The following is a 19,735-nucleotide window of genomic DNA, read 5'->3' on the forward strand; positions in this document are numbered from 1 at the left end:
ATTATATAGTTTGGTGTTACAAAATTATTCTATTTCTATTAGCTCAAAAACCTGAGAGTAAGGAAGGAGTCTTTTTTCAGGCTCATTCGGTATTTACATATTCATAGTGGGCAATTATAATAGTAACAATTAAGTTCAGATTCCTATTCAACTAACTGAAGGCATGTTTACCAATAATATTTATTGTTTTATAACTAATCATCAGCAATAGAGACTAGAATTTATTTATTTATATTAGTCTGGAAACCCTTTTTCCGTATCCTGTATATTATTTGTTCCAGAAAGTCAAATCGGATCAAAGTCAAACAGAAGCAGCTACTGTTTTATTTTCGTCCCACATAAAAATTTTAAAATAATTTACATCATGACGGGCTACATTTCCCCATCAGAACGCATTTATTTTTCGCTGCGCTTTTTTTATTTTTAAAACGAGCTCTCCGCCGTCCCAAATTTATTTCCCCGATTTGCCTATTTTGTGGTTTTGGCAAAGCAATACTTCTCAAGTTAAGGCAGGTCAAGTTGGCAGAAAAAACACCGTCTGATTGTGTGCTATGTCGCCAATTCATGTGGAGGAGATTGCGAAATTAAAATATTGAGTCGATAAAAAAGATTAGCAAATCCTTGATGCATAAAAACATTCGATAAGGTTTCAAGGGTCAGGGACCATTTCTGTCGTGTGACTTATGAGGAACGTATACAAAATCTTCGCCATCATTCCTCCTGTTTTTGTCACACTTAGCTATTTCTGATCCTACGAAATCATCGGTAATCCATCATAATTTCAAATAATATATATCTTGTTGTGCGTTTCGTATGGCCAACTTAACTGTTATTACAATCGTTACAACTAAGGTTTTCGCCGTTTCATATTCTCGGTTATCTGTAACATTTTGCGTTGGAAGCTTCATAATTCCCTTTCATATTCAATTTTTCTATAATTTTTGATTTGAGGTACCCGGAAAAAGAAAGTTTCACTTCTATTTTAGACTTTCTAGTTATCCAATATTGTTTCATTTCAGATTATCAACAACGGGCTTAACGATCATATTCATGATTCGTAGTTACTCGAAAAAAAGAATAGCTCAGTTTTGTTTATGGGCACCTCTAATTTGATTTCTGAATATTCTCCGAAGTTTCCTTTCAATGCCGTATTCAAATTTCATCAGTGGTGTTTTTAAGAGACTTTCTGAAAGTAATTAATTTTTTACTCTTGTACTCTAATAACAATTTCTGGATATGATTATATTTTAGCCGTCCCTCGTAAAAACATTCATTCTCGACCATCGAATTAACCTTTTTCACAACCGTCAAATAAATAACGCAACGGTATGAATTTTTTGGTAGGAACATTTGATAAAAAGTATTTGAGCAAACATTATTATCAGAATTTTTTATTATTAACCTTGTTTCGAAAAAGATAAAGCTTGTTTTTTTTAGATAGTATCATATTACATTTGATATGTAAAATGTTGAATTTCGAGATCCTTTAGACCCGCCAAAAGACCGATAAAATGTGATGAAACTTCCATGCGAACAATTTTTATAGATTACGTAAAAACTGACCTCCGACAATGTCAGGATCGACCAAAATAGAATGCCTAGACTTTCGGTTTCTATGCAGCGATGCTCGAAGAGAGAGAGAGAGAAGAAAGATCGATTTGAATTTGTTTGTTATTCGCGGCATTCAGACTTTGATTCGGATGTCTTTGGTAAGTTATGCAACTTGTCGGATCCAGTCAGAGTAGGTCAGTCAATTAATGAGAGAGATCAATATTGATGAACTGTATATAATGGCCGGACACACTGAGGCCTTGAATGAGAAGTTTCGAAAATTTGGAAACTTGCTTCGCAGTAACTTTAACCATGGAGTATATACCGAGTAAGTCGAAAAGACACTACATTTGCAGAGAGAAATTGTAATGTTAAACCAATTTCTGGTTGGAATCCTTCATTTGCATATTTTGTTCAGCCGAAGCAACATCAGTGTCCTCCACTTTGTACTGATGACGTTTCCATGGATTTGAGTTCCTCCTATCTGAAGAAACGAATCATGAAATAATTTGCTGCAAAATCAACGATGATATTTATTTCAGTGAATCTGGAGATTCCACATCCAATTTCCGGTGTTTGTATTTTTTCCAGGCTGACATTCCTTCTATGCTTGAAAATTATTATTAAACTGATTTTGCAAAAATGATTCAATTTTCATTAAGATGTATATTATTCTTCTATAACTGGGAATTGCAAATCCTCATTGCAACTGAGTTTTTACTTGGACAATAAACTTTTTATTCTCAATTTGAAAATGGAACTTCTCATACATACTCATCAGTCATTTATTTTCTTCTTTTTTATGTCTAACGTCCTTCGTTTTATTACTTGGCAACCCCTTTTACTCTTCATAATTTTGCATACTTGTTAAATCAGTTGTGATACTAGAGCCCCTATTTATATTTTGAACCTGAATAAAAAACAGTAATTTGCGTCATTGAGAAGAATTTCATTGTTCATAATACTCTCCACGGCTTCTGAGGAAAATCGTTTGGAAACAAAAAGAAGCGATTTGGTTTATGTACAGTTTTTTATTATTCAGATATTCAGTTATTATCGTGATGTTTGAAATTTATAATTGTCTTGATGAAGAATGACCCCATGCTGCTGATTTCGCAGACAAATGCTTGTGAACGATCATAATTGACAGTTCTAAAGGCACTGTAACCACATGACCAGTTTTTATCAAACAGGTGTTTTTTTTTCGAAGTGCTTCGAGTACGAACAACTTTTGTCATTTCAGGCGACTGTAAACAACACAAATCGCCATCGAATAATAAAACGAACGAAGTGGACTAGGGTACGAAATATGGAAAGTGAACGTTTTCAGAGCTCAAAATATCACTCAATATGTTGGTTTATATTATAAATGTTAGTGTAAGAATCATTTTCTTGTTCGAATAGGATAGGAAAGGTTTCATCTGTATCCAAGTAGCAAATTGGGTGGACCAGATTTCCTGTACACCAAATATTCTGCTGTAAAGTTACAAAAGTCGCTATACAGTCATAGGGACCTATTCTGTGTAGTCCAAATAACAAAGATTCATGTTAAATTTTGGGGTTAATTCTACTTAGGTAAAGTATCGTTCATTTACGAAGTTTCCTAATTCATGTCGGTAACTGGAAGTAATTACGCCTTTATCACAATTAGGGAGAGTGGTTTTCTGCCACATTTTTTTCAGTGCAGCAACTAGATACTTGCGGTACCGAAATAGATCGCGACGTAACGTGGGGCCCCTCTGTTATTTAACCTAGGGCAACTTGATTCCTGAACAGACCACTAGTGAATTTATAATCGACAAATTTGCCACTGCATTGTTCATTCGATTGTTTAAAGTCGTAGTGGCAAGCGCGTTAAGTTAGGTCAAAATTTGATTTTTAAATTAGGTGATGACTGCATGATTTATTTGTCGATATCGTTTTAAAAAAATTCATATCGCTACCGTTATAAGGAATTGTTGGAGAATACACTAATTTTACTGGCTAAAATTTTTTTTAATCTGCTCAAAACTGTGCCAGGTCTGTATCGTCAGGGAATAAAAGGTAACTTTTGTTACTATTATGATTTTTCTTATTTTGATACTTTCGGGAAAGGTTCCAGATGTGAATGAGGAATTCATCAAAGAGGTATTGCATTTGATCAAAATGAAATCATTTACTGAACCAGCATTTTCATTTTTCCATTATTGATACATACATAGGGCAAAATACTCTAGCACGTCTTTAATTTTTTATACTTTTGGGGAACCGATCGGAAATACTTTCAACTTTATCTCATGAACTCGTGATTTAATCATTGATTTTTCCCATGTTTTATGAATGAATGTGCCGATTAGATGATGTGAACGTGCAGACATTGGACAAACAAAAAAATTCTAACGTTATCAACATGCAAAGTCAATACGAGTCTTTTCTTGTTTGTTCGGGCTATCGTAACAACGCTTATCTCACGTAATCGTTGAATGATGCAGAAATCGCACATTAAAACTGACCTGCCTCTCGGTATAAAAAAATATGTACCGATTTCGAAATTTTGTTGCGATTTAACCGTATTTAATTAACGCGATGAGATAATATCCTCAAGTATCCTAAACAAGTACGAAATTGATTTGAAAAAATGAAAAACAATTTTAATCGCAATCTTAGTTTATGAGTGCTGAATTATCAAAGAGGTCACCTTCAACATTTTGGAGGGGAGATGGATAATCGGCTTGTATGAAATGCGTACACAACATTTTTTTCATTAATTTTAGAAAATGGTGTCGGAACAAATATAGGACTCCTAGATATTATGGAAGTTTACTCAAATCATGTCACATCATGTTTAAAAAAATATGTTTTTACGTTAACCAGCTCAGAAGTCGAAACTTGTGCGAGCTAAGGACTAACAAGGTTTACCTATTAACGTATGATTCCTAACACGAGTTGGTCGACAACACAGCGGTCTATTCGAGTGAGTGTACAAAGCACACACGTCGAACCGACCGGCAACCGACCGCAAATGTCTTCAAGTGATAAGAAAGTTTGGGTAAATATCTGAATTGAAACAGAAAAAAAAATGAGTTGCACTTCTAATTTCGCACATTTAATGCAATATCTATTAAAAAAAGATCATAGTATTGGGAGCTAGCAACCTTGAAATAGACTTTTACACTTTTTGAATATGAATAAGTTTTACGGTGTTGCCAAGTCCACAGTAGGTGAATGTTATTGACGTCACCACAATCGTTTTTATTAGATTTTGGAAAAACCATCGACAAAAAATTTTAAAAATATACAACGAGGTACTGTTATACAAAAGTAGTTTTCACTTAGGCGGCTATCCATTTGTCTGTGAAAAGGTCCATTCGTGTCTTCTTTTTCTCCTGGTACAACTTTCATTGGCTATAGCACACTTACAAAGAATGTTATCATGTTCAAATGCCATTTTTACTTCTATGCTCAGACCATGAAATTCTGCTGATTCGTAGATTTCTAAATTATGTACAAAAAACTTAACAGCAATCTCCCTGCAAACAGATAAAAATCCAAGTTGAGGAACAATTCTGATATAAGTCAAGTTTTGAACGAATGGAAAGAAATGAAAGAAATAAAAACATTAAAACTTTACAGAAAGTTTTCCAACCAAACTTAAGTGGCATCTTTAGGAGAATACTCATCTGGGATTAGTAATTTTGCTTTGTTTTGCTTGTATTCTTGCATTATATCTACTAGGAATCAATATTTTCAATTTTGATTATAAATTGGAAATTACGTTGCAATTTTAGTTCACAATGGAAACAAATGGTCTAACCAATAAAAGCTGGGTATGCTGAAGAAATTTCAGCATCATCAATGTCGTTTATACTGAAACAGGTTGTTGTTATTGCTGTTTAATCGTAGGAATTACCACAAAACGATATGCAAATCGTCCTGGATTTTTTATAATAGGAATCGATTAATTCGTAAATACGGCATGTAAACTTTGCAAATATATGGAAGCGCAGAAAGTCGATATATTTTTTTTTGGAATTTCGGAGTTTATTTTCAAAATTTCGAGGTTCTGCGCGAAAGTTGCGCTCTGTTTTAGAGATTGCATTTTCTCTAAAAAACTACCAAATTAACTAATCAGTGATGACTTCCTTGATTGAGTATAACCAAGTTGCTCAGTTACGATAAATTTCCAATAAGCGCAGCCCTGGCATTCAATTAGTAGTATAGAGTATTTTTTTTGCTTTGGAACACATTCATAATGTTTTTTCGAAAGTAATTAATGTCGAAAGAGAATATAATGAAGAAACCAGTTAGGTAGGTGTGGCTCTGTTTTGCCATTGCAGTACCAAATATCTCCTGTAGCGTAAATATGGATCACCCTGTATGATGTATCATATTAACATAACTTCGATTTTTCTTCTCGGATCCACCATAACACACGTCGGCAAAAAAGCCGCTAGACTAGTTTGTAAGAACAATACTGTCAGTTCAGAACTGACCTAGGACATGCTTTTATGTGCCGCGAATCATCATCTATCTAGTCTCGGTCTAACAGTCCGCGGCTTGTCTAGGGCACTAGATTACTGTTACATCCAACGCCGTCGCATTACAAAATAAACAATCGACCGTTGTTCAAAATACCCGTGTCATCTTCTCTTCAGTCGGAGGTAGTATTTTAAAAGCGTATAGGACATGTCCTCTCGTTGTGTATTTCTACACGTTATGAAATTTGTTTTGAACATTTTTAGGAAATGAATTCAAGGTTGCCAACAATCGAGTCGAGATGTGGGATGAAAAAATTCGTTAAGTTTTGAGACCTCTTCGTGACAACAGCGACTACTCAGCGTGTACGTGTACATATTATAATTCTTGACTGTTGACTATGTCACACTGTATATATAGGCATGGCAGTAAAAATTCACAGCCGGTATTTTCAAATCAAATAATGAATATTCGCAGAATAACAGAGATGAATTAAATTTTGGCTAATTGAACTGATCAGTTACGCAAATATTACATTTTGGATATTTCCAGTTATGATTTTCGTTCTTTGTTCCTTTTACGTGATTATCTGAAAGAGCTCCATACAGACCCAGTGCACAATTTGTCATTCGATTCAATGGCTAACATCTGTTGAAATTTTTTCATATTTCAACTATGTGTATGTCATATTAGAAAAACCACATAACATGTATGTCTATACCAGATTTGAAACTTAGCGTCGATATTTTTACAAGAAGCAATGGTCCCAATTATTCAAATATTATTTCATTCATTTATAATGTAGGAATGATGTAGTCCAAGAATAAAAAAGTTACCTCTTCATTATGACCTCAAAATTTGAAAGATATTCTCCAGTGTGTCAGTCTAATCAATGTGTGTAGGAAAATGTTCCGGAAATGCAAAGGCAATAGCAACAATTGGAGAAGATTGAAAAGAATACAAGAATTTTAGAGAGGTGATATTGTTGATAATTGGTCGATAATTGTAAATTCACTCAGTAGTAGTAGAAAACTATCTTTTTAGAGTTTTTTGTGAGTTTAACTCCGGACCATTTGACGAAAACTATGTTAGAACTTTTTTCATCGACATTTTTGTATGCATTCTAAAAATACTAATAAATCAGAATAAAAGAAGTACGTGTTATTTGCAAGTAAAACATGTTTGAATCGCCGCCCAAAAAACTAGTAGCTCAGATATAAATAACAAAGAAGAGTGGATCCAGGATGGAACCTTAAGGTATCCCATATGTAAACATCCAAAAATATAGACGGCCTGAAAACAGTTACATTGGGGATATTCATATACAGTACTCTAACTTGGGATAACCAGTAAATATGTTATGTTACGCCAAGTCAAACAAATCGCAAGTGACAATATAACAAAAACAATTGTTTTGCTCTTTCATCATAATTCCAACTAATACGACATACAGATATCACTGCAAATATCTATGTAAAATTACACATTTACTCATACCAAGAAAATTTTTTGGTTACTCTCAATTGAAATACATAAAAACCAGCCTAACCAAACAGAGTTGGTCACGATCATGATACTAAAGTTAAGAACAAATATGTAGATTACGGATTTCATAAATGTCTACCGGTCGATAGAAAAAATTGATTCTGACACAGTTTGAAGAATTATTGATTGAAAAAGTACTTTCTGGAGTATAGTTTATATATAGAAATATTTCTTATAGTACTTTAAACTTGAATTTATGGGCATTTCATATATAAGATATTCATTTATATATTTAACTCTGTATTATATGACTTGTTATAAGCATATAATGGAATTGATCTACTTTGATCAACTCATATTATTGTCAGTATCACTGAAAATTTCATATGAATCACATAAATAAATATTGCTGTAATAACGGTCCAAAATATCAATACGTGCGTACTTTCTTGAACAATAACCCACTTCCTTCGAAAAGGAGGATGTGGCTGCAAAGTTACGATCTAATAACTCAGGATGTGTAATTTTAAGTCAATTTTACACTTCCGTAGTTCTCGAAGTCCAAAGACAGACCAATGTAGACGCTGTATGGGTTCCTGTGGTTTCAAACATAATCCGGTAAACACTACTAAAATTTTGCACTATACCAAAAGAATTTTATTTCTTGCTTCAAGGATTCAAGCATGGTTTATTAGTACTCTGATATAAAAAGAGAATCTTTTGTATTGATCAGTCAGCGTTGCAGTGGATTTGGCAACTGAAATGATGAAAAAAAGTTGCCAGAAAAAATTGGCCGGTCGAGTTGAGTATATTCTAACAATACTTTGAGGAATTTATATTCGAGTTATTTATTCTAATCTGAGATCAAAGAGTTATTTATGTATTGCAGTCGTATGACAGGTTTTTTAATATATGCATTCGTTTGCGAAATCGACAAAAAGTGATTTCTTTTATTTTCGGGATATTATCGAAAACGATATATGTGACGATAACATCTATAACCAGACATTTCTTCTGATAACAATTTGATAACTTTCTGTATTTTTTCTCATGAAACCGTTCTGAACGTCAGCACTGATTCTTTCAAATCTACCTATGAAGAAAGTGAGAAACTTGGACGTACATTTACCAATGCAAAATCTTTTTTTCAACAGCCTTGAATAATATATGAATAATATTTCGAAGACGTTATTAAGATTCTCATTATCATACTAGTTGATGTTTCTAAAAAATAATAATTTTTCATATTGCAAGTAGATATAAATATCATGTGTATAGACATCTTAGCTCCTATATGCGGACCACGTACGAAATTTGATGACCACATAATGTGACTGTCGTATTTCATGTTCAGTGTTCATCCAGTGATCTTTTACAAGAAAACCACATAATACGCATAATATTTTGCGTTGTCATCTTCAATAACTCATAAGTTGAGTGATATTTTAGGATAGTCAGTTCAACTGTTTTCAATTGAAAAGTTAAAGGGGTTGTTTTTAGTATTAATTGAATTGAAAAATATCCAATTGTTGGCTGCTGGAAGTCGGAAAATTTCTCAATTTATTCTTTGCTATGGATTATTCATGTTCCATAGTGCGAAGTTTTTGTACGTCTGTTTATCAGCAGAGGTCGCTTCCCACTTTCTAGTCTTTCATTTAGCTTATATGCGATCGTTAAAATTCATGTCAATTGTGTCAAGTATCGTTTCTTCTTTTTTTGTATAAATCAATTTTTGGGGGTAATATTTATTTCAATGGTTGGAAAAAGCAACGAATTTCCAAAACTTGCTTTATTAGTATATTTGGAAACAGTTTTCGTAAATGATGGCAAAATATGGTGAATTGCTGAATGAACGAAATATCAACAGGGATTGTGCATGTAATAAAATAATCCTAAGGAAAAGGGAAATATAAAGGAAAAAATGAGTACTCCTCATTACAAAAATATATTTCAGTGAAAACTGAGTAGTACAAAACAACAAACAAGTAAATTGAAGAGAATGGAAAAGAAACATCTAAGGAAAGTAATGTAGAAAGAAATGAAAGATCACACCAATTACTCAAAAAAATAAACAAGATAATCGAGTGAACTATATAAGAGAGGTAGATTTTCATGAAGCAAGATATAAAGTGATACCTAGTTTTAAAGGTGGAGAAAAAAAGAAAAAGACAAATCAAAATGGACTTGTCTTGAACAAATAGAAGTAATTAATGAAGGGGAAATGAGAGTGGGCAAAAGGAAATGTGGAAACCCATGCCTGAAAGGGTGAAGGGACAAAGATAAAAAAGGATTTGTTAGCAATTTCCTGACTATATCAAATTGACTTCGGAAAGATCATGATGAAAACACAAATTTTCGTAACCTCAGGAAGCCATTTCCTCTCCACTAATTTTGCATATCCGATATAACTGGAAATACATTCGGATTCTTCTAGAGATAACGCGATTCCTAGGGCGAAACCGCAAAACCTGATCTCAAAAAAAATCGCCTAGAAATATCGACAATCTTTACGCAGACGACGATAATGAGAGTGAATACGATGTAGTTAGAGAGCAGCGACACACTGTTCCAGAAGCAGACACTGTAATCAAAGAGAGCGGGTAAAACGGAAGCGAAACGGAGAGTGAGTGCGAGAATGCATCTACAAAGCGGGTGACCTTGGATTTGCGGAAAGTCGCTGACGATGTCGACGAACTACTGACCGTCCGTCGCAGCTTGCAGTTATATAGATGGCTATGAAAACGAAGCCGATGCCCACCATTTCACTTGTTCTTCGAGCGGTAATTGGAAGTGATCGCGGTTCGCGATGACGGACGCCCGGATTGGCCCAAACAACGTTTCGGAATGTTGGTTCAGGCCGAATTCCTGAAGTAATAAAAATTACGTTACGATCCAAGGGCTCAGATGGCTTTGACTGTCAACCAAATCATCTGTTCGAAGTGTGTGCTGATTCTCCTGGCACTAAACACCTTATATCAACATACACAACCTCACTTCTAATTTAGTTTTCAAAATAATGATACATTAATGATGATACATTAGAAACATTGTCGAAAACTGCCTTGAAAGGTGATAAACCTCCTGAGAACGAAGAAAAACTACCCTCAGCTCCATTGAGAGCGGCAGCTCCATAATAGACATGGAAAGCAAAATGAGAAAAATTACGTTTTTCTGGTTCGTTGACTTTTTGAAAATCGACTTACAAATCGGAAGTGAAGCGCTCCGATCTATTTTCAATTACAATTGAATTTTTTACAGTGATTTTTTTAAATATCCTGAAAATTCATCGTTTTTGTCACTGGATTTCATTCAGTGTAAAAAGAATACACGATTTTAAGGATTTGATGCAACTTTCAGTGTAGGTATTGTCACCTTTATAAAAAATAACAAAAGCTGTAGCATCGAAATCGATTTTTGTTGCTCTTGTCATACGCTCCTCCTAAAATGACGAAACAATTCAAATTTTCATTCGCTTTTCACTTCTATACAAATTTCACGAAATTTCGTATTGCAATTTTGTGAGACAAAATTACATTTTCCTCATTTTTTTTTCACTAATTATTATCCGGCAGCTCGATTAGTCAAATATTCAGAATCCAATTTAATCCATTTTTATTCAGCCTACCCTTTAAAATAATAAATGTTTAGATTAGTATTAAATGTGTTGAAATATTCTAAAAAGTATCATATTTATCAGGAAAACGAGAATCAATAATCTACTAGTTTTCCATTTGAATCACATCGTATCGCTAGGAAATTAGAACTGTGAAAGAAAGAACCTGCTTAGAATTCTTGAATGGAAATCCAATAAATCAGTCGAATCCATCATGAAGAAAACCGATAAGAGTGTAATTTTTTTACAGCAAAGTCCACGATTTCTCTAGTCACAAAGGTGAAATTCAGTACATTCTCCTCGATGCAAGAATAATAATGGTAGGTTAAACACATAATAATCCCTGAAAAATCTAGCGGAATTTCACAAAATTTTCATAAAACTTTTTAGTTGAGATTTTTTTATTCCGCGCAAGTACTGATTACATCTGTGAAATTAGCACATAAAGAACGTTAACATTCATATAAATACAAAATATGTAATATAAGTTACACTAAATGTTTGAATTGACATTCGCTAAAAATGGTTCTCAATTCAGAGATGAAATAGGTTCCGAGCTAAGGATATTACTTTGACTTTTTCTTATTATATACAGTATAATCGCGAGTATTTTAATATGGACTTTCCTAATACCCTTGTTGCCTTATTGAGTTTCCAGACACAGAAAGGTTTTCAACTACCAATGGTTAAAAAAAATAGTTCATTTTTTTCGGAGAATCAGAATGAACAATTTGTTCTTAATATCTGACAACTCTGGTCTCTTCTGGTGAGGTTCTGACAAAACGAAACATCGGAGCTACCGATGTCAAGGCTGTTTTTCTTAAAAATTCATTTCAATAATCTACTCGTCACTTTGCTAAAGTGTTTTTGGAAATCAAAAAATGTATAACTCCTCGGGCTGACAAAAATTCCAACCTAAAATTAATTTTCCATTGTTCGCCACACAACTCATTTCTACAACTCTACAGAACGCGACATAAATCTAGCCCACTGAAAACATTTCCTTCATTTGGGATTTTTTCTTCCTTTTATCAAACACGGATAAATCCAGCTGATGCCGACCTGGCTTTGGGAGCAGATGCACTTTTTTGGCAAGGAACGCTACTTCGCAATTTCCATTTTGCTTTATTTATTGCCATGCACTCTCGCTCTCAGTTGGCTCCGCGTCAGAAAAGGGATAGAGACTGGCGCACCAGTGTTGCCAAATCAATGAAGTTGTTTTGCGCGAGGTTGATGCCAAAAATCCGCAAAATCCGAAAAAAAACGCGAAACATTTATTCATTGAAAATAGACGCTTACTTGAATAATAGCCATAAAAAGCCCCCTGTTCCTGAAATTTTACCAACTCCACTACAGTGACAAAAATAAAAAAGTAGGTACATCAAAAAATCATGATGTTTAGACTCTCAAGGCTGTGGTTCGTCCTGGCGTTTGTTGTTCTATCTTCTGTCTCTATCACTTTTTTCTGAAGGTGGGGTAAGGTCTTTTTTTAAGAAAAATACTACATAACCCATTAGGGGGGGACAATGACCAAGTAAAATAGGCAGTTTGATAAAAGTAAAATACACGTCAGTGGTAAAAGGGTCTCCAGAGTAAAAGATGGTGACAAAAACCATGAAGTGTTTGAAAGTGTGAAGATAAAAAATGGGTCGGTACTTTTCTCCTTGTTGGCAACACTGTCGTGGATTGTCCAATCAGCGTCCGTTTCCTCGATCAGCGGCGTCTCAGGAAGGACGAGCTACTATTTTTATATAGGAGAGGTTCGGATTACAGGAAGTCTTGCCAATATTTGCGGACGTATATTTTAGGTTTTACTGCCTAATAATGTAAATGTTTGGATCATCTGGCGGCTGCAAATTTTTTATTCGTCGACTGCGTTGTTTAGTCTTCGATGATTACATTTGATGAATTTTTGTTCCGTTATCTAAACGGCTACGAGGTCAAATGTATTTCTAAATCAAATGGATTTTCGCATCGCCAGAAATGCTAGTAATTTTCCAACAAAATAACATTTATCAAAAACATGTTCAGTCAGTACAAATTCATTAACTAATTACTATTTGTGTACCATCCGACATTTAGGTTACTGCATAACGGACCTAATGGAACTTCTGGTAGTCCAAGATCTGGGTTCAAATTCTTTCTTGTTTGTTCCTCCAAATCCTTACCCAAAGAATTTTGTTTTTAAATTGGTCTCAGGTTATATTTTGGAAAATGTAAAGTAATTGTGGCCATGTAAATAGAACCACCCAACTAACATTTTGATCAAGAATTTCTGTGATATAATGGTTTTAACGTTCAAAAAAGGCAAGGAAGTTAGTTGATACTTTGAAGACAAATACTACCATATAAATTTCTCCTTTGCACGTGAAATAATTACCTTGATTTTTTAAAATACACTCATCGAATGAAAGAACTTGCGATAACATTTCTTGTTTAGCTGATTAGGGTGTAGAATAATTTGCAGATTATTCCGGGATCATATTTTGTGATTTGGAATAATTGACTTTTATCTTCAGCTGAGTTTTGTTCAGAAGTAGATGTTTAAACTAGCTCTCAATAATAATAACGAGTTCATGTATTGAACATGTCAATCAACAAACACTGTTGGTGGCAGATTAGTTGTTAAAGTTGATGGATTTCGAATGAAACCATTTTCAATATCGTCCTAAATAAAATTATCTTTTTCGGTACAGGTTTACGAAACTTGTCATAATCGTTTTCGTCATTAATGAATAATGTGTTTACCACTTGTTTGTTGCGCTATTACGTCATAAAATCCACATTTCGGGGTTTATTAATCCTGACCTGACGTTAGCCCCGGTAACGATTGTTAAAAAATACTATCAGCGGCTCTCCGACAATTGGAGCTATCGAAAAACGAGCCTTATCGCCTTTACTGTAACGTGAACTGCTAATTCAATTACGAAAAAACAACTCATTTAGACCGTTTCCATAAAAAAGATAAAACCGTATCAGAAGTTGTGCAACTAGCACCCCGAAGGTTCAATTGCAGATATGATTTTTTTAAATGAAAGTCCACCAATTAATATCGGCAGCATGATATAATTTATCCGATGGAGAAGCTGGCAGAGAAAAAACAAATTGCAATCGGGCCGTTTCCGGTCGTCACACACGTAACGCCTTGTAGGAAAAAAACAAAAGAAGCCAAGATAGGAGCCGTGTATGAAGGCCATGCGATTGCGCAGGCGCATATCTATAATTATATCACTGCAAAACTGCAAGTGCAAACCGGGACGTCACTGAAAGATCGAGAGGGGGTGTCGGGGGGGAACTGTTGTGCCGGGGTGGACGGCCTGTTCAAGGTTTCGTATAGCCGACTCCATGAATACTCTGTTTGATGATTAGGAAGCTTCTTGATTGAACGAGTGTTTTGTTTTTATTCGCTTTGGGTGGGTCGTTAGTGTGTCGAGAAGAGAATATTTCATTCGTTTCAAATGTTTTCTATTGGCGAAATAACGAAAAAAAGGCATAATAATTTTTGCGAGAGTCTGATCTAATTAGGTTTGGTTATTCGGATATTATACCTACTTAATTCTGCCACGAATAATCAATGCCAATTCCACGAAAGAAAATATATTTTTCCAACTACATTTCTGTTAAAATGCACATTCAAATTGAACATTGCGTTAGTGGATGAATAATGGATTTATATTACAGTATTTACTTGTGACCAACATTTTATAAGAAACAAAAATATAAAGTGCTAACTACTGTCTATTGTTCAAGAATTGAAAAAAGTTTTGGCACATAATATTTATAAAAAAGTAGATGAATACAAGTATGAGGGTGAAACCTACCGGAATAAAATCACACAAAACTTCGGCCAAAATTCCTATATCTTTATCAATTCAATCCTCAAATAAATAAGTCCCCAGAAATATCAAAAAAGAAAATTGTTGTAGATCAGTGTTCACAGAAACATAGAACTAAAATTTTGAGGATATGTCAGACAGACTACCGATACCAACTCAATTATAAGTGTGACAGAAATTTCCCCAGTTTCACCAACTGATTAGAGGCAAATTTGAAATGCTTTCTGGTGCAAAAAACTGTGCGCTCTGTATTTATTTAAATGAAAATAAGACAAATTAATTTGACTTTATCATGAATTATACCCAACCTCAAATAAAATTTGTAGGTAAGAAGCAAAAATAATACCAGTTATGTTGTTGTTAAATGTAAAATAACAGTTCTCTTAATGTTAATGTATATTTTTGCTTCTTACCTACACAAATTATTTATGAATTAATACAGAGTACACGGTTTTCTGTACCAGCAACCAGCCGTTTACTGAAACTGGGGAATTTATGTCACATAAAATTTCAAAATTGAGTTGATATAGTTATTCTTTCTGTGGCATTTTAAAAAGTTTAATTCTATATTTCTGTGAACACAGATCTAGTACAAATTTCTGTTTTAATATTTTTGACATGACAGATGCCCTCCAGGCGTCCATAAAAATGATTGCCCTAAATTTATTGTCACTTTCATCGATTTCACACAACATAACGAGTGTTTGTTAAATTTCAACAGTTCCTACATGTTTTTTGACAATTATATGAGTGTTTTCCATCATCTATCAGTGATGTGTTTTAAAACTACTATATATTGTTGCGGCTTAGCTTGTGTAACCTCACTTTTCGTAAGTACTAATTCATCCGTAAGTACTGATTCATCTGTTGGAATATGTTTCTTCACAAATTTAATTCTTATGACTTCAGAGTTCCTGAAGGAGAGCTAATAAAGACTCGAAAGCTTGAACGGAAAAATAAAATTTTCATTTTTTCTTGTCTCCATATATATAATATTTTGAGAGCCATGAATCCTAGATCCTAGAAGCATTACAAAAAAATCATTAGGTAATTTGAAAAACATTTTTGAGATATACTTTAGCTGTCTTTTGCTGAGATTCTTCAAAGAAACCATCGCTTCTAAGGAAAAAATGTGGTTAATGAAAGTTCGCATCTGGGTAGACATGTGACATTGAAATTTAAGAATTTTGCAATATATAATTTTTTAAAACCAGTAAAAATATCGTTGTAATTATTAACAGAAGGTTTTTATTGTCATTCGAGCAAAAATAATGAAACACGTTATTGATCTATTCAGCTAAAAATTAGTTGAGACACCAAAAATAGTGTATTGTCTGTGTCTGTCTCATATGTCAAGTGTCAACTGTCTCGATTGACACTTGTCACTAGAGCCTGTTCTAATTTACCACAAACAGAACGATTTTTTCCGAAAAAAACTAAATTCCGTTGAGCACGTTGATCTCTGATAAGTTGAAAAATTCAAATTTCTGACAATTCTTTCAATCGAACACCACCTCATAATGTTAAAAATATTTATAATTCACATTCAAAATTCTTTCAACATGTGACAGGTGTACCCGATTTTTTATAATTTGTTAACTGACTAATCTAGAGCGTTTTCTATGTCTACATGTGTTTGAATTCCACATGTTTGTGAACTTGTCTTTCAATACTCGTAAATTCTAAAATATGTCATCGGGACCGCTGATTTCATACAAAAATGGTTTTTTTTCGTTACGTGAATACCGTTCGTAAAGCCTAGTTTCCAATACATCACCTTTAAGGTATGGATTAATCATATAAGACACATAAATGAGGCCGTTATTAATTGAATCTGGATAATCCAGAACCAGGCCTGACTTCAATGCCTTGTCAAGACCAGATGGAAGAATTCTAAATCCATACATAACCGTCTAAATATAAAGAACTTGCATAAATAGAGAGAAAATTATGTTTATACAATACTCCGCAACAAATCTCGGGTCAGAGTCGCTTTCATAACTTCACCTAATGCTGACACAATGCCAATCATTTAATTTATTTTTAGCGGAATAGAACTAGTATACATTTCAGGGTCATTGGGACAAATTCACGGTATTACGGAAGGTGATTGGTTTATAATTAATGTCTCGATAATGCTTTTTGAAAGAAAAATACACGTGTACTTCTAAATCAGATAAATAGCCTCGTGGCTATGAAATTCACTGATGAACATGTGGCAAGAAATTTTTTAACAAAAAGTAAGTAGATCTAAACGTGACAATCCAAAAATAATACATAAACCAGTTACGTTCTCATTTGAATATGGAGATGGATTATGACTACAGACATATTTTGTTGACAGTGTAGTTCTACAAACACTATTCTCGTGTAGTTCTACAAACACGAGAATAGAAAATGTTATATTTTCGAATCACTGGGTAGTTTTTCGTAATTCACAGTTGTGTCTTGATTTTTTTCTGTCAGTTGATATCATAACAGTTACCTTATTATGTCATTATGAAAACACTTGTATAACGAAACAAGTGTTGCGATTTTGTTAACTTGATAGTTGAAATCTCACGAAAAAGTGATACTTCAATAACTTATGGATTTTCATCAAGAATCGGCCAATTCCATTCCATAGTTACCTCAAGTATTAGACATGCATGTCCTCATTCATGAAAAATATCGCTCATACTCCGATGAGAATATAGATAAAATATAATGTAAATTAGAGTATAAAAACACTGAATAAAAAACCACAAACAATGGTTAAAACATACATACACATAAAATATGCTAAGTTAAAAATGATCGGTATAGAACTCAGTCAAACTGTAATGTTGTCTACTACTCAAAATTTCTTCAATAATTTTTCTGTACTGATTGGTATCTCTTTAATGTAACTCGGCAGATAGTTATACATCTTCACACCGTTGTAAAATAAGAAGTCCTCGACCATAAAGTTGCAAGGGATAGGTAATTTTAAATTTTTTTGCATGCTCTGGCGAGTTGTGTAATGATGGGTGGTAACTTCTCAAGTTTCACAAGATGTTTCTCAATTAAACACACTGTCTCCAGAATAAAAAGAGCTACTACCGTCAAAAAATTTTTATCTATAAACAGTTGCCTGCATAAGTCACGAGGTTTAGCTTTGCACCAGTGTCGTATAGCTCTCTTCTGTGATACAAATACAGACTCCAGCAAATTAAGGCTACATACACCCTAAAAAGGTATACCATACCTTAAGTGAGACTCTACCAAAGCGTGATACGCTGTTTTTACAGTTCTCTAGCAATAACTATCACTGCATAACAACCGGTGGAAATTTTACTTTTCGTTTTTCTGATGTGAGCGTCAAATTTCAGTCCACCGTCTATATACAGTCCCAGAAATTTAGTACACTCTCTGTTCTCAGTGATACCGTTCGCTACATATAAATTTTGAAGTGAACATTTGAAAGTCATAATATTTGTTTTAGAAATATTAAGGGAGAGTAGATTGGCAAGACACCAAGACTTAATTCTTTGTATACCATGAGCTATTGTCTCATTGAGTATATCTATACCTTTACTATGTCACAATATAGTCGTGTCGTCAGCGAAAAGAGTTAATGTTCCAGATATACTTATGTTCATCAAATCGTTAATATATAACAGGAACAATATGGGGCCGAGAACTGATCCCTGTGTACACCAGTATTTATTTCAATACTGTTTGAACATTTAATCGTTTTCACAATCTGACTTCGACCATTGAGATTCGAATTATATTATATTTGAAATAAAAAACAATAATGATTATACAAAATGAAAAATCATAATATTTTGGCGCCCAACGTGGGGCTTAGAGTTCGTATAACAGAAAATTACATGATCTTTATTTCAATTCAAAATGAATAATTGAAATTAGACATTTGGCAGCTGAATACGTTTATTATTATTGATACACTTTAATAAACTATAATATTTTGTTCTCATAGTGTAATCAATTTATATGTATTAACAATGTTTATGAAAAAAATATTTTAACAATTACATTGTTTCAATTCAATTACATTAGATACAAATCAATTATTGTTGTACTTGGAACTGAAGATTCTTTTTATATTCATGTGGCATCTACTAGAAGTAAATAATCTCACATACAGCGACATAATCTATGAAGCTACAGAATTTTAGCTATACGTATCTTCATTCTGAAATAGACAATTCCTTCAAAAATAAAATCCAAAGTTGAAAAAACTTTTGTTGCTTTATTATAAGTTCGGTCCTTCGAACCGGATGGTCATTATCCAAATTCTCAATATAAATCACCTACGAGGCGATTACTTCATCTGTGTCAGTAAGTTTCTTTTGAAAAATTAATTCATCACAGATAATGTCCCCACATCAAAAACCGAGCGAGATTTTTCCAAAGAATCCCAATTTCCTCGACAGATAAACTGATACGTCCGTAAAGTAGTTTTGGCTTAGCGGGTCTCGATCGTATCACTGTCTGGAGGAGCGGAAAAGAGTGCAGAGGGGGTTATGCGCGGTGAATAGGCAGCCCAGCCCGGCAGAGAACATTGACCAGGAAACATCGTTTTAACCTTCAAATCACTATGTCCTTGGTTGAAATAGATGCATTGCAGCGCAACATTGCAAATTAGGTTCCAGTGCACTCCTTTCCCTCGGCAGCGGGCGGGCAAAAGCCGAGGCATGTTTTTGTGAAGGGGTTTTTGAAGTTGAATCGACTTGAATGCGTTCATCGTTTCGAGTTGATAAAGTTGAGTTGACTTGAATACTAACGCATCACGTATTGTTACAAAAAA

The 19,735-nt window shown here is 33.8% G+C and overlaps 1 protein-coding gene across 1 annotated transcript in view; it reads left to right on the plus strand.

Moving 5' to 3' along the window:
- Nucleotides 1-19,735, plus strand: part of Eip74EF (Ecdysone-induced protein E74) — a 569,772-nt gene that overhangs the window by 538,404 nt on the left and 11,633 nt on the right.

Source organism: Leptinotarsa decemlineata, unplaced genomic scaffold (genome assembly GCF_025532065.1).
Source record: "Leptinotarsa decemlineata unplaced genomic scaffold, Ldec_3_MD MMD2_tig00002974_RagTag_RagTag, whole genome shotgun sequence".
Classification (NCBI taxonomy): domain Eukaryota; kingdom Metazoa; phylum Arthropoda; class Insecta; order Coleoptera; family Chrysomelidae; genus Leptinotarsa; species Leptinotarsa decemlineata.